Below are 12,661 nucleotides of genomic sequence, written 5' to 3' on the forward strand. Positions count from 1 at the left end.
TTTCATTATGTTCCTGAATAATCTTTCTAATTTCTTCAGACGCTTTATCTCTATGTTCCTTGGCTTGTTCTGCGTATTGCCTCATTTCCTTCCTGATGTCTTGAAGGGTTCTGTATATTAAACTTTTGCATTCTGCATCTGGTAATTTTAGGAATGCACTTTCTTCTAGAAGATCCCTGGATTCTTTGTTTTGAGAGCCTGTTGACGTGATCATGGTCTGTTTCTTTACGTGACTTGATATTCACTGTTGTCTCTGAGCCATCTATAAGTTATTGTATTAGTTTATGCTTGCTTACTGTGTCATAGCTTCTTCCTTTGTTTTGTTTTTGTATACCCCTATGGGTTGCTTGAGTGAGGTATCTTGATTATTTTCACCTTTGGAGTTCTGACGTTCTGTCCCCAGCTGGCTGGAGCTGTTATCAGGTATATTAGTCTAGGAGTCCATTCAGTTTTCTTGTATGAATTCAGCTGACTTTTCCAGGTAGCTGATCATCAAGTATATGGTACAGGCTCTGTCCTACAGTCTTAGAGGGGCAGGGGTGATTGTTGTATATACCGGTATCTGATTGCAGCTGGGGGCCACGCTCTGAACAAGGCAGGGGGCTGAGAACCGACCCCCAAGTGTCTCTGAGGAAAACACATCTGTGTTTCCTAGAGTGTGCTGGTGGGTGGGTTCTGTAGAGGGACCATGAGCACCCAAAGTTTTTGGTTTTAAGTACTGGGAGGTACCATTTATCTTTGGACCACTGTTGGGGGTGGCTGGGTTACCTGAGTGGAGCTACCTGTCCTTAGGTCCCTGATGTGGGTAGGTGAGGACCTTGTTAATAAGAAAGCAATGTCAAACGTCAAACACCCACCTCTTGACCACATAGTTGAAATGGTTGAAGTTTGCCAATAAGGGCCTATTCTCCCGAAATAGGCTCACACAGGTCCATGCAGAAGGGAAAGGTACTCAAGGTCCATGGATGGTTTATGCCTGGACAGGCACCACTTCTGTCCTGAGCTGCCCCAGTTAATGGACCTAGCAAAGCATCTTTTCCCCCCAAATGCAAAGTTTTTCCTTCCCCATGGTCAGGAGGATGGCTCTTGGTGCTCACCAGGGTCTATCTTGGGCCCATGGATTCAGCAGGCTAAGCTGGCTTGGGGGGTGGGCAGGGAGCATAAATTATACGCAAGTACTTAGCTTTTGCCGAGAGCACCCTTCTTCTCAGGTTCCGGAGGTGTGAGTGGGCTGTGTTGCTGGCTGCTTTTCCCTGAGGAAACTGCGGTCAAACACTAGTACCAGCCCACCGCCACTCCAGGAATGGTGCCTGAGGGCTCCCCGTGATTTAAGTCCAGTAACTCCTCTCCACTTCTGTACGGTCTCTTCCTCCCGCTGCCCCTCAGTTCGTTATCTAAGCCTGCCTTTGAGGCTCAGGGCTCCCAGCTTGTCCCAAATATACTCGTTTGACTTGTTTTTTCATGTCTTTGTTTTAAAGATGGCCTGCTGGATGTGTCTGTCTATTCTGCCATCTTGGCTCTGCCTGTCTTGTGTTCTTATAATAATAGTCTCATACAATATACTTCTTTTTGTGACTAATTTCACTCAGAATAAGGCCTTCCAGGTTCATCCATGTTGTGAGGTGTTTCATGGATTCATTGTTGTTCTTTATCATTGCGTAGCATTCCATTGTGTGAATATACCATAACTTGTTTATCCATTCATTTGTTGATGTGTACCTAGGTTGTTTCCATCTTTTTGTTATTGTGAACAGTGCTGCAGTTAACATGGATGTACATATATCTATTTGTGTGAGGGCTTTTATTTCTCTAGGATATGTTCCAAGGAGTGGGATTGCTGGATTGTATGTTAGTTCTATTTCTAGCTTTTTAAGGAAGAGACGAATCGATTTCCAAAGTGGTTGTACCATTTTACATTCCCACCAACAGTGTATAAGTGTTCCAATCTCTCCACAACCTCTCCAACATTTATTATTTTGTGTTTTTTGGATGAATGCTAGCCTTGTTGGAGTGAGATGAAATCTCATTGTAGTTTTGATTTGCATTTCTCCTATGGCTAATGATCATGAACATTTCCTCATGTGTCTGTTAGCTGCCTGAACGTCTTCTTTGGTGAAGTCTCTGTTCGTTTCCTTTGCCCATTTTTTAATTGGGTTACTTGTTTTTTTGTTGTTGAAGTGTTGCAGTGTCTTTTAGATTTTAGAGATTAGACACTGATTGGATTTGTCGTTGCCAAAATGTTTCCCATTCTGTAGGTAATCTTTTTATTCTTTTGTTGAAGTCTTTTGATGAGCATAAGTGTTTGATTTTTAGGAGCTCCCAGTTATCTAGTTTCTCTTCTGGTGTTTGTGCATTGTCAGTAGTGTTTTTTTGTACTGTTTATGCCAAGTATTAGGGCTCCTAGCCTTGTTCCTATTTTTTCTTCAATGATCTTCATTGTTTTTGATTTTATATTTAGGTTCTTGGTCCATTTTGAGTTTGTGCATGGTGTGAAGTATGAGTTTTCTTTCTTTTTTTTTTTCTGCAGATGAATATCCAGTTATGCCAGCACCATTTTTTAAAGAGACTGTCTTTTCCCCAGTTAATGGAACCTGGACCTTTGTTAAATATAAGCTGCTTATAAGTGGATGAATTTATGCCTGGATTCTCAATTCTTTTCCAATGGTCTATGTATCTGTTGTTGTACCAGCATCAGGCTATTTGACTACCATGGCAGTATAATATGTTCTAAAATCAGGTAATGTGAGGCCTCATCCTTTTTTCTTTTTTTTCAGTAATGCTTTACTTATCAGGGGCCTCTTCTTTTTCCATATGAAGTTGGTGATTTGTTTCTCCATCTCATTAGAAAATGCCATTGGATTTTGGATCAGGATTGCCTTGTATCTGTAGATCACTTTGGGTAGAATAGATATTTTCACAATGTTGAGTCTTCGTATCCATGAGCAAGGTATGTTTTTCCTCTCATGTAGGTCTTTTTTGATTTCTTGCAGTAGTGTCTTGTACTTTTCTTTGTGCAGGTCTTTTACATCTCTGGTTAGATTTATTCCTAAGTATTTTATCTTCTTTGGGGCTATTTAAAGGGTATCAATTTGGTGATTTCCTCTTTGATGTACTCTTTGTTGGTGTAGAGGAATCCAACTGATTTTTGTGTGTTTATCATGTATCCTGATACTCTGCTGAACTCTTCTATTAGTTCCAGTAGTTTTCTTACGGATTCTTTAGGGTTTTCTGTGTATAACATTGTATCATCTGTACATGGAGATACTTTTACTTCTTCCTTACCAATTTGGACACACTTTCTTTTTCTAGCCCAATTGCTCTGGCTAGGACCTCCAGCACAATGTTGAGTGAGAGGGGTGATAAAGGGCATCCTTGTCTTGTTCTGATTCTCAAGGGAAATGCTTTCAGACTCTCTCCATTTAGGATGATGCTGGCTCTTGGCTTTGTATAAATGCCCTTTATTATGTTAAGGAATTTCACTTCTACTTCTATCTTGCTGAGAGTTTTTATCTTGAATGGGTGTTGGTCTTTGTCAAATACCTTTTCTGCACAAATTGATAAGATCATGTGGTCCTTGTCTTTTGTTTTATTTACGTGATGGATTATATTGGTTGTTTTTCTAATGTTGAACCATCCCTGCGTACCTGGTATGAATCCCACTTGGTCATGGTGAATTATTTTTTTGATATGTTGTTGAATTCTATTGGCTAGAATTTGGTTGAGGGGTTTTGCATCTAAGTTCATGACTGATATTGGTCTAGTAATTTTCTTTTTTTGGTGTCTTTACCTGGTTTTGGTATCAGGGATATGCTGACTTCACAGAATGAGTTTGGAAGTATTCCATCCTTTTCTATGCTCTGAAATACCTTTTAGTGATAGTGGCATTAACTCTTCTCTGAAAGTTTAGTAGAATTCTTCAGCGAAGCTGTCCAAGCCAGGGCTTTTTTTTTTGTTGTTGGGAGTTTTTTTAATTACCTTTTCAATCTCTTCTTTTGTTATGGGTTTATTTAGTTGTTCTACTTCTGTGTTAGTTTAGGTAGGTATTGTGTTTCTAGAAATCTATTTCCATTAGGTTTTCAAATTTGTTAGGGAACAGTTTTTCATATTATTCCATTATGATTCTTTTAATTTCAGTTGGGTCTGTTGTGATATCACCCATCTCATTTCCTCTTTGGGTTATTTGCTTCCTCTCCTGTTTTTCTTTTGTCAGTTTGGCTGATGATTTATCAGTTTTGTTGATCTTTTCAAAGAGCCAGCTTTTGGTGTTGTTAACTCTTTTGATTGTTTTTCTTTCTCTACATCATTTAATTCTGCTCTGATTTTTTAAATTTAGTTTCTTCTTGTTCTGAGGACTTCTTTTGCTGTTCTCTTTCTATTTGTTCAAGATAATTCTTTGATTTTGACCCTTTCTTCTTTTTGGATCTTTGCATTTACTGCTATAAGTTGACCTCTGAACACTGCTTTTGCTGTGTCCCTAAGGTTTTGGAAGGATGTGCTTTCATTCTCATTTGATTCTATGAATTTCTTTATTTTGTCCTTAATTTCTTCTGTAACCCAATAGTTTTTGAGCAAGATGCTCTTCAGTTTCCATGTGTTAGATTTTTTTTTTTCCCTTGCTTTTTCTGTTACTGATTTCTACTTTTATGGCTTTATGGTCAGAAGAGATGCTTTGTAATACTTCAATGCTTTGAATCCTGTTAAGGCTTGCTTTATGGCCTAATATGTGTTCTATTCTAGAGAATGTTCCATGTGTATTGGAAAAGTTGGGTGGAGTGTTCTGTATATGTCTATGAGGTCAAGTTGGTTGATTGTGGCATTTAGATCTTCCGTGTCTTTATTGAGTTTCTTTCTGGATGTCCTGTCCTTCACCAAAAGTGGTGTGTTGAAGTCTCCTACTATTATTGTGGAATTGTCTATCTCTTGTTTCAATGATGTTAGAGTTTGTTTTATGTATTTTAGAGCTCTGTCATTGGGTGCTCCAATATTTATTATGGTTATGTCCTCCTGGTGTATTGACCCTTTAATCATTATGTAGTGTCTTTGCTTTTTCTTTGTGGAGAATTTTACTTTAAAGTCTATTTTTCTCAGAAATTAATATTGCTTCTCCTGCTCTTTTCTTTTTTTGTGTGGGGAGAAGGGGAAACCATGGTGGCGTAGTGGGTAAGTGCTATGGCTGCTAACCAAAATGTCAGAAGTTCAAATCCACCAGGCAGTCCTTGAAAACTCTATGGTGCAATTCTACTCTGTCCTATAGGGTCACTGTAAGTCGGAATCAACTTCATGGCAACGAGTTTGGTTTTTTGAGATTGGCTCTTTTTTGATTGTTTTTCCTTGATATATTTTTTCCACCTTTTGAGTTTTAGTTTTTCTTATCTTTAGGTCTAAGGTGTGTCTCTTGTAGGTAGCATATAGGTGGATCATGTTCTTTGATATTCTGCCACTCTCTGTCTTTGTATTTAGTCCATTTACATTCAGAATAGTTATTGATAGGTAGGAGTTTAGTGCTGTCATTTTGAAGTCTTTTTTTGTGTGTGTAATCGACAGTTTCTCTGTTCCACTTAAATTTTCTGTGCTGAGTCGTTTTTCTTTTTGTGTTTTCTTTTCATCTCTTTCATTGTTGTTGGTTTTGTATTTGCTGAGTCATTATATTTTTCTTGTTTTTTTATTTTGATGTGTAAGATTGTTAGTTTCCTTTGTGGTTACCTTAATATTTACCCATGTTTTTCTAAGTTGAAACCGACCTTTTTTTTCTTAATATTGCCTTGACTTCCTCTCCATATGAAAGATCTATGAGTCCATTTTTTTTTGTCCCTGTTTTTTGTTTTAATGTCATCCTTAATGTAATGACATCTGTGTTTTCCTGTTTTGAGCATTTTAGCTTTGATTCATTGTTGTGATTTCCCTGTCTGGTTTGGTACCTGATTGCTCTGCCCCGTGTTCCAGTCGTGGGTTGTTATCTGATGTTACTGATTTTCTAACTAAAGAACTCCCTTTAGTATTTCTTGTAATTTTGGTTTGGTTTTTGCAAATTCCCTAAACTTCTATGTATCTGGAAATGTCCTAATTTCGCCATCATTTTTGATAGACAGTTTTGCTGGATATGTAATTCTTGCTTGGCAATTTTTTTTTTTTTTCCTTCAAGGTTTTTGTATGTCATCACGTTGCCTTCTTGCCTGCATGGTTTCTGCTGAGTAATCCTAGCTTAGCCTTATTGACTCTCCTTTGTAGATGACTTTTCATTTATTCCTAGCTACTCTTAAAATTCTCTCTTTATCTTTGGTTTTGGCAAGTTTGATTATAATATGTCTTTGTGACTTTCTTTTGGGATCTACTTTTCGTGGGATTTGATGAACATCTTGGATAGATATCGTCTCATCTTTCATGATATTGGGGAAGTCTTCTGCCAATAAATCTTCAACAATTCTCTCTGTATTTTCTGTTATCCCCCACAGTTCTGGTACTCCAATCACTCACAGGTAATTCCTCTTGATATAGTCCCACATAATTCTTAAGGTTTCTTAATTTTTAAAAATTATTTTACCTGATTTTTTCCTCAAATAAGTTGGTGTGAAGTGTTTTATCTTCAACCTCACTAAGTCTGACTTCCATTGCCTCAATTCTATTCCTATGACTTTCTATTGAGTTGTCTAATTCTGAAATTTTATTGTTAATCTTCTGGATTTATGTTTGCTGTCCCTCTGTGGATTCTTGCAGCCTATTAAGTTTATCATTATGCTCTTCTCTAATTTCGTCTATTGCTTTGTCTGTGTACCGCTTGGCTTGTTCTGTGTTTTGCCTGATTTCCTTCCTGATCTCTTGAAGAGTTCTGTATGTTAATCTTTTGTATTCTACCTCCAGTAATTCCAGGAGGTTCTCTTCATTCAGAAGATATCTTGATTCTTTGTTTTGGGAGCTTGCTGAAGCCATTGTGGTCTGCCTCTTTAAGTGATTTGATATTGACTATTGTCTCTGAGCCGTCAATGTTATTGTATTTATTTATTTTATATTTGCTTACCGTGTCCTAGCTTCTTGTTTTGTTTTGATATGCTCAAATAGGCTGCTCCAGTGAGCTCATTTGATCATTGGCGCCTTTGAAGCTCTAACATCCTGTCACCAGGTCATTAGAGCTGTTACTAGGTATGTGAGCCCAGGAGTCACTTTTCTTGTATGGATTCAGCTCAGGGGTCCAGGTAGTTGATCTCAAAGTGTGTGGCTCAGGCTCTCACCTACAGTCCTAGACGAGCAGGGGTAATTGGTGTGGGCACAAGTATCTGGCTGCAGTAGGGGTTCATGTGCTGAGCAAGGCAGGGGGCTGACAACCAACCCTGAGTGTCTGTGAGGAAAGCATGTCTCTGTTCCCTAGAGCACATAGGTAGGTGAGGTTTGCCCAATGCTGTAAGGACTGGGAGGCACCACTTATTCTTGGACCTCTGTTGCAGCTGGTTAGGTGGCATGGGTGGAGCCATGAGTCCTCAGGCTCCTGATGTGGATAGGTGAGGACTCTGCTTAATAGGCAGAGTGATGTCAAATGTCAGGAAACTGCCTCTGCACCATATATCTGAAACAGCTGAAGTTAGACTTCAGGTATATACCCTGTTATACTGTGCAAAAGAGGGCCTAAGCTGTTGAAATGGGCCCACACAGGTCTATGCAGGGGTGCAAGGCATTCCAAGTCCATGGGCCCCTTATGTCTGTGCCTAAGCAAGAGAGCTGTTTCTGCTCTGAGCTTTCTGCTTAGGGGAGCTGGCAGATTATTTTTTCCCTGTTTATTAATTTGTGCCCTCTCCAAGGCTGGGAGAACGGCTAGGGACACATGATAGATCCTACTTCTGGCCCAGAGGATGCAGCCAATTGGAACCCTGTGCAGAGTGGGAGGGGAACAGGTAAGTGGGAGAGAGGTTTTTCCCAGAGGGATATTTTTTGATCTGTGTGGTAGGTTAGCCACATGTACTTATCTTTTGCTGATTGAGCACTGCTTTTTGCTGATTCTGGAGGTGTGAGTAGTCTCTTCGCTGCTTGGTCCTTCCTGATGTGGTAAACAGGTCCCAAGTGCCCCTGCTTGCCTCACCACTCTCATGCCAGTGGATCCAGCCTGCGGGGTGCTGGTTCCTGTCAGGTCAGGTCTGGCAACTCCTCGCTGCTTCTGAACTGTCTCTCCCTCCCCCTACTGCTAAGTCTGATTCCCCAGCTTTGCCTTTGATGTTCAGGTCTCCTTGATTGTCATATACAATCGATTCACTTGTTTTTTCTGATCTTTGTTTTAAGAGGGACCACAGGAAGCATCTGACTACTCCATCATCTTGACCCTGCCTCCTCAACATTTTTTTTTTTTTACAGGTACTTTAATTACGTGGGAAACCTGGTGGCATAGTGGATAAGTGCTACAGCTGCTAACCAAAAGGTTGGCAGTTCAAATCCACCAGGCGCTCCTTGGAAACCCTGTGAGGCAGTTCTACACTGTCCTATGGGGTTGCTATGAGTCAGAATTGACTCAGTGACAGTGGGATTTTTAATTACACCTCACATTAATTTACATGTGACGTTAATTACGTTCATCATGTTGTGTAACCATCATCAATTTAAAAAAGTTCTGCAGTAAGAATGCTCTTCTCTGACTTCAGCTGAAGTGCTGATTTGAAGGCAGAGTCAAGTAAGCATTTGGGAACTATGTCCTACAGTTTTAGAAATAGAAAGTGAAAAAATAAACAGGTAAAATGACAGTGGAGAATCATTGTGCCTTAAGAATTTCTTAGGTTGATAAGTTGAGATATTTTCAAACAAAATGTCCTGAAGCATGAAGGCTTTTTAGGGAAGTTTTGAGGTGTTACAAATGCCAGTTGAGCCATCTCAGAGATTTTGGCCATGCCTTTAAAAGTAATAATTACGTGAATGAATTTGAAATTTCTTGTAAATGCAATAGGCTGAAAAACAATTATAACAAAATCTCACTGTCAGGAATCCTATGGTTTTAGCTTAGATTTATGTTTTAACACCCTTTTGTGTCATTTTGGTTTTCCTGTAGGAAAGATAGGTTCATTTTTTTTTTTGTAGAAATGAAAATACTTTTAGTCTGACAGTAACTGTCTTTGAGAAGTAGTTTATTATAGTAAATTAAGAATCTTAGTCTCCTGCAGTTGAATCACATCAACAGAGAATTTTAAAACATGTCTTTATTTGAACTGAACACATTCCTAAAGTGACCCGGCTAAGCTCACTGACAAACTGTATATAACGTGCATCCACTTCCATAAAACAGTTTTGTTATAGCATCTTATACACTTCAAACACACAGTAAGAAGGTTGTAACAATGTTAGAGAACCCAAATGATACCTGTAGCAATATGATTATAATTTAATATTTGTTGCGTCCCAGTAGTGGGCTAGACTTTTTATAAAACAGAGCAGGAGAGCTGGTTCCTGTCCTCCAGACAAACTCTTCGTATATCAATCAAGTATTGAGCCCTTTTGTTTCATTATGAATACATGGTTGCCTGCTCTTAAGAGGATTTGTGAACTCTCACTCAGCTAACACGTACATACTGAGTGCTCCATGTCTAAGTATGACACTAAAAGAACAATGAGATGTTTTTGGAACTTCCTCTCATCTCTTATACTCAGAATTTGTCTGACTATGTATCACCATGTTATGCTTAATGTGCTCATTTGATTAATTTCCTTTCTCTTAAAATACTCTTATCATTAAAATATCAAAAAAATTTTACCTAAAATGGCATATATTAAGAGGTCTAAAATACCCTTATTTATAATATTTTAGAAAAGAAAGAAAACTCATTTTAAGGAAAGTGCTAAAAGAAAATCTCTTTAGGAGTTTAACTGTGTATTTTTTTACTTATGAAATATGCATGTGTGTGGGAATTCATCAGAGATTTGGTGGTGAAGTTGCTTCTTTCTGTTTTAATATCACTTGGTACTAATTTTTAGTAATTATGTAAATTGTCTAAAGCTTTGATCTTTTCGAGGTTTGTTTCTGTTTTTATGTCATTGTTCATTTTTATTATTTATGTAATAAGTTCAAGATCTTTGTAGGAAATTTAACTACTATTAGCATCATTTTTTAAAAAAAGCCATAGCCCAGAGTGGTTTTCTTATTTTAAAGAGAAAGGATATAGAAGTATGTAGACAGAAGATTCAGAGGCATGTTTAGCAAAGAGAGGAAGATGATTATACAGTAGATTATTTCTATTATACCATATTCCTTTCCTATATGAAAGTGTGAAAATGTGATGACTTATTAAGATATGTTTACCACAAAGTGGAGTCCCTATGGCCATTTCACAACTAGAAACAAAATTGCATAATGTTGCTAAGACAGATTTAATCAACAGGAACCAAGGCTTGAGGCCATGACAGAGACACAGAGATGTAAATACTGGTAACATTGTAATTTGAAGCATCTGATGATTTTTAACTGACCTCCAAGTCCACCTAAAAGCATTTTGTCAGGATTCCTGAAGTGTCATTCTCACAGGGATTATGCCACAGTTAAATGGAGTGTTGTTCTGCTTATCCACTGGATTGAAGGCTTTAATAGTTGGGGATCAGCTAGTGCAGCTTAATTCCAGAATGCATATTTTTGGAAGAATCATACAAGACTACCTATAATGATACAAGACTATACCACAATGTATTATATTGTGGAAACTCTCTTCCAACTGATTGGCTACTGCCAACAGATCCCATCATAGAGGTGATCACATTATATCAAATCTCATTGTGGAAGTGATCACAACATCAAACGACTGCCAAACCACTGAGAATCATGGCCCAGCCAAGCTGACATACAACCTTAACCATCACACACATATATAATATGTATTATAATACACACATATATATACAGAAAATGTTTTTATATATATTTAATATATATAATAACTTATTTTCTCTATATATGTGTGTATTTATGGTGTTGTGTTGTTAGGTGCCGTCTAGTCGGTTCCAACTCATAGCGACCCTATGCACAACAGAATGAAACACTGCCTGGTCCTGAGCCATCCTTAAAATCGTTGTTATGCCTGAGCTTATTGTTGCAGCCACCGTGTCAATCCACCTCATTGAGGGCCTTCCTCTTTTCTGTTGACCCTGTACTGTGCCAAGCATGATGTCTTTCTCCAGGGCCTGATCCCTCCTGACAACATGTCCAAAGTATGTAAGACACAGCCTTGCTATCCTTGCCTCTAAGGAGCATTCTGGCTGTACTTCTTCTAAGACAGATTTGTTCGTTCTTTTGGCGGTCCATGGTATATTCAATATTCTTTGCCAACACCACGATTCAAAGGTGTCAATTCTTCATCGGTCTTCCTTATTCATTGTCCAGCTTTCACATGCATATGATGCAATTGAAAATACCATGGCTTGGGTCAGGTGCACCTTAATCTTCAACGTGACATCTTTGCTCTTCAACACTTTGAAGAGGTCCTTTGCAGCAGATTTAACCAATGCAATGCATCTTTTGATACCTTGACTGCTGCTTCCATGGCTGTTGATTGTGGGTCCAAGTAAAATGAAATCCTTTGCAACTTCAATCTTTTTTCCATTTATCATGATGTTGCTCATTGGTCCAGTTGTGAGGATTTTTGTTTTCTTTATGTTGAGGCGTGATCCATACTGAAGGCTGTGGTCTTTGATCTTCACTAGTAAGTGCTTCAAGTCCTCTTCACTTTCAGCAAGCAAGGTTGTGTCATCTGCATAACACAGGTTGTTAATGAGTCTTCCTCCAATCCTGATGCCACATTCTTCTTCATATAGTCCAGCTTCTTGTCTTATTTCCTCAGCATACAGATTGAATAGGTATGATGAAAGAATACAACTCTGACACACACCTTTCCTGACTTCAAATCAAACAGTATCCCCCTGTTCTGTCCGAACAACCTCCTCTTGATCTATGTGAAGGTTCCTCATGAGCACAATTAAGTGTTCTGGAATTCCCATTCTTCCCAATGTTATCCATAATTTGTTTTCATCCACATAGTCGAATGCATTTGCATAGTCAATAAAACACAGGTAAACATCCTTCTAGTATTCTCTGCTTTCAGCCAGGATCCATCTGACATCAGCAGTGATATCCCTGGTTCCTTCTTCTGAAACAGGCCTGAATTTCTGGCAGTTCCCTGTTGATATACTGCTGTACCCGTTTTTGAACGATCTTCAGCAAAATTTTGCTTGCATGTGATATTAATGATATTGTTCTATAATTTCCACATTCGGTTGGATCACCTTTCTTGGGAATAGGCATAAATATGGATCTCTTCCTGTCAGTTGGACAGGAAGCTGTCTTCCATATTTCTTGGCATAGATGAGTGAGTACCTCCAGCGCTCCATCGGTTTGTTGAAACATCTCAATTGATATCCCATCAATTCCTGGAATCTTGTTTTTCGCCAGTGCCTTCAGAGCAGCTTGGACTTCTTCTTTCAGTACCATCAGTTCCTGATCATATGTCACCTCTTGAAATGGTTGAACATTGACTAATTCTTTTTGGTATAATGACTCTGTGTATTCCTTTCATCTTCTTTTGATACTTCCTGCATCGTTTAATATTTTCCCTGTAGAATCCTTCACTATTGCAACTCGAGGCTTGAATTTTTTCTTCAGTTTTCTCAGCTTGAGAAAAGCCGAGCATGTTCTTCTCTTTCGGTTTTC

The sequence above is a fragment of the Loxodonta africana genome, chromosome 5 (assembly GCF_030014295.1).
Source record: "Loxodonta africana isolate mLoxAfr1 chromosome 5, mLoxAfr1.hap2, whole genome shotgun sequence".
Lineage (NCBI taxonomy): Eukaryota > Metazoa > Chordata > Mammalia > Proboscidea > Elephantidae > Loxodonta > Loxodonta africana.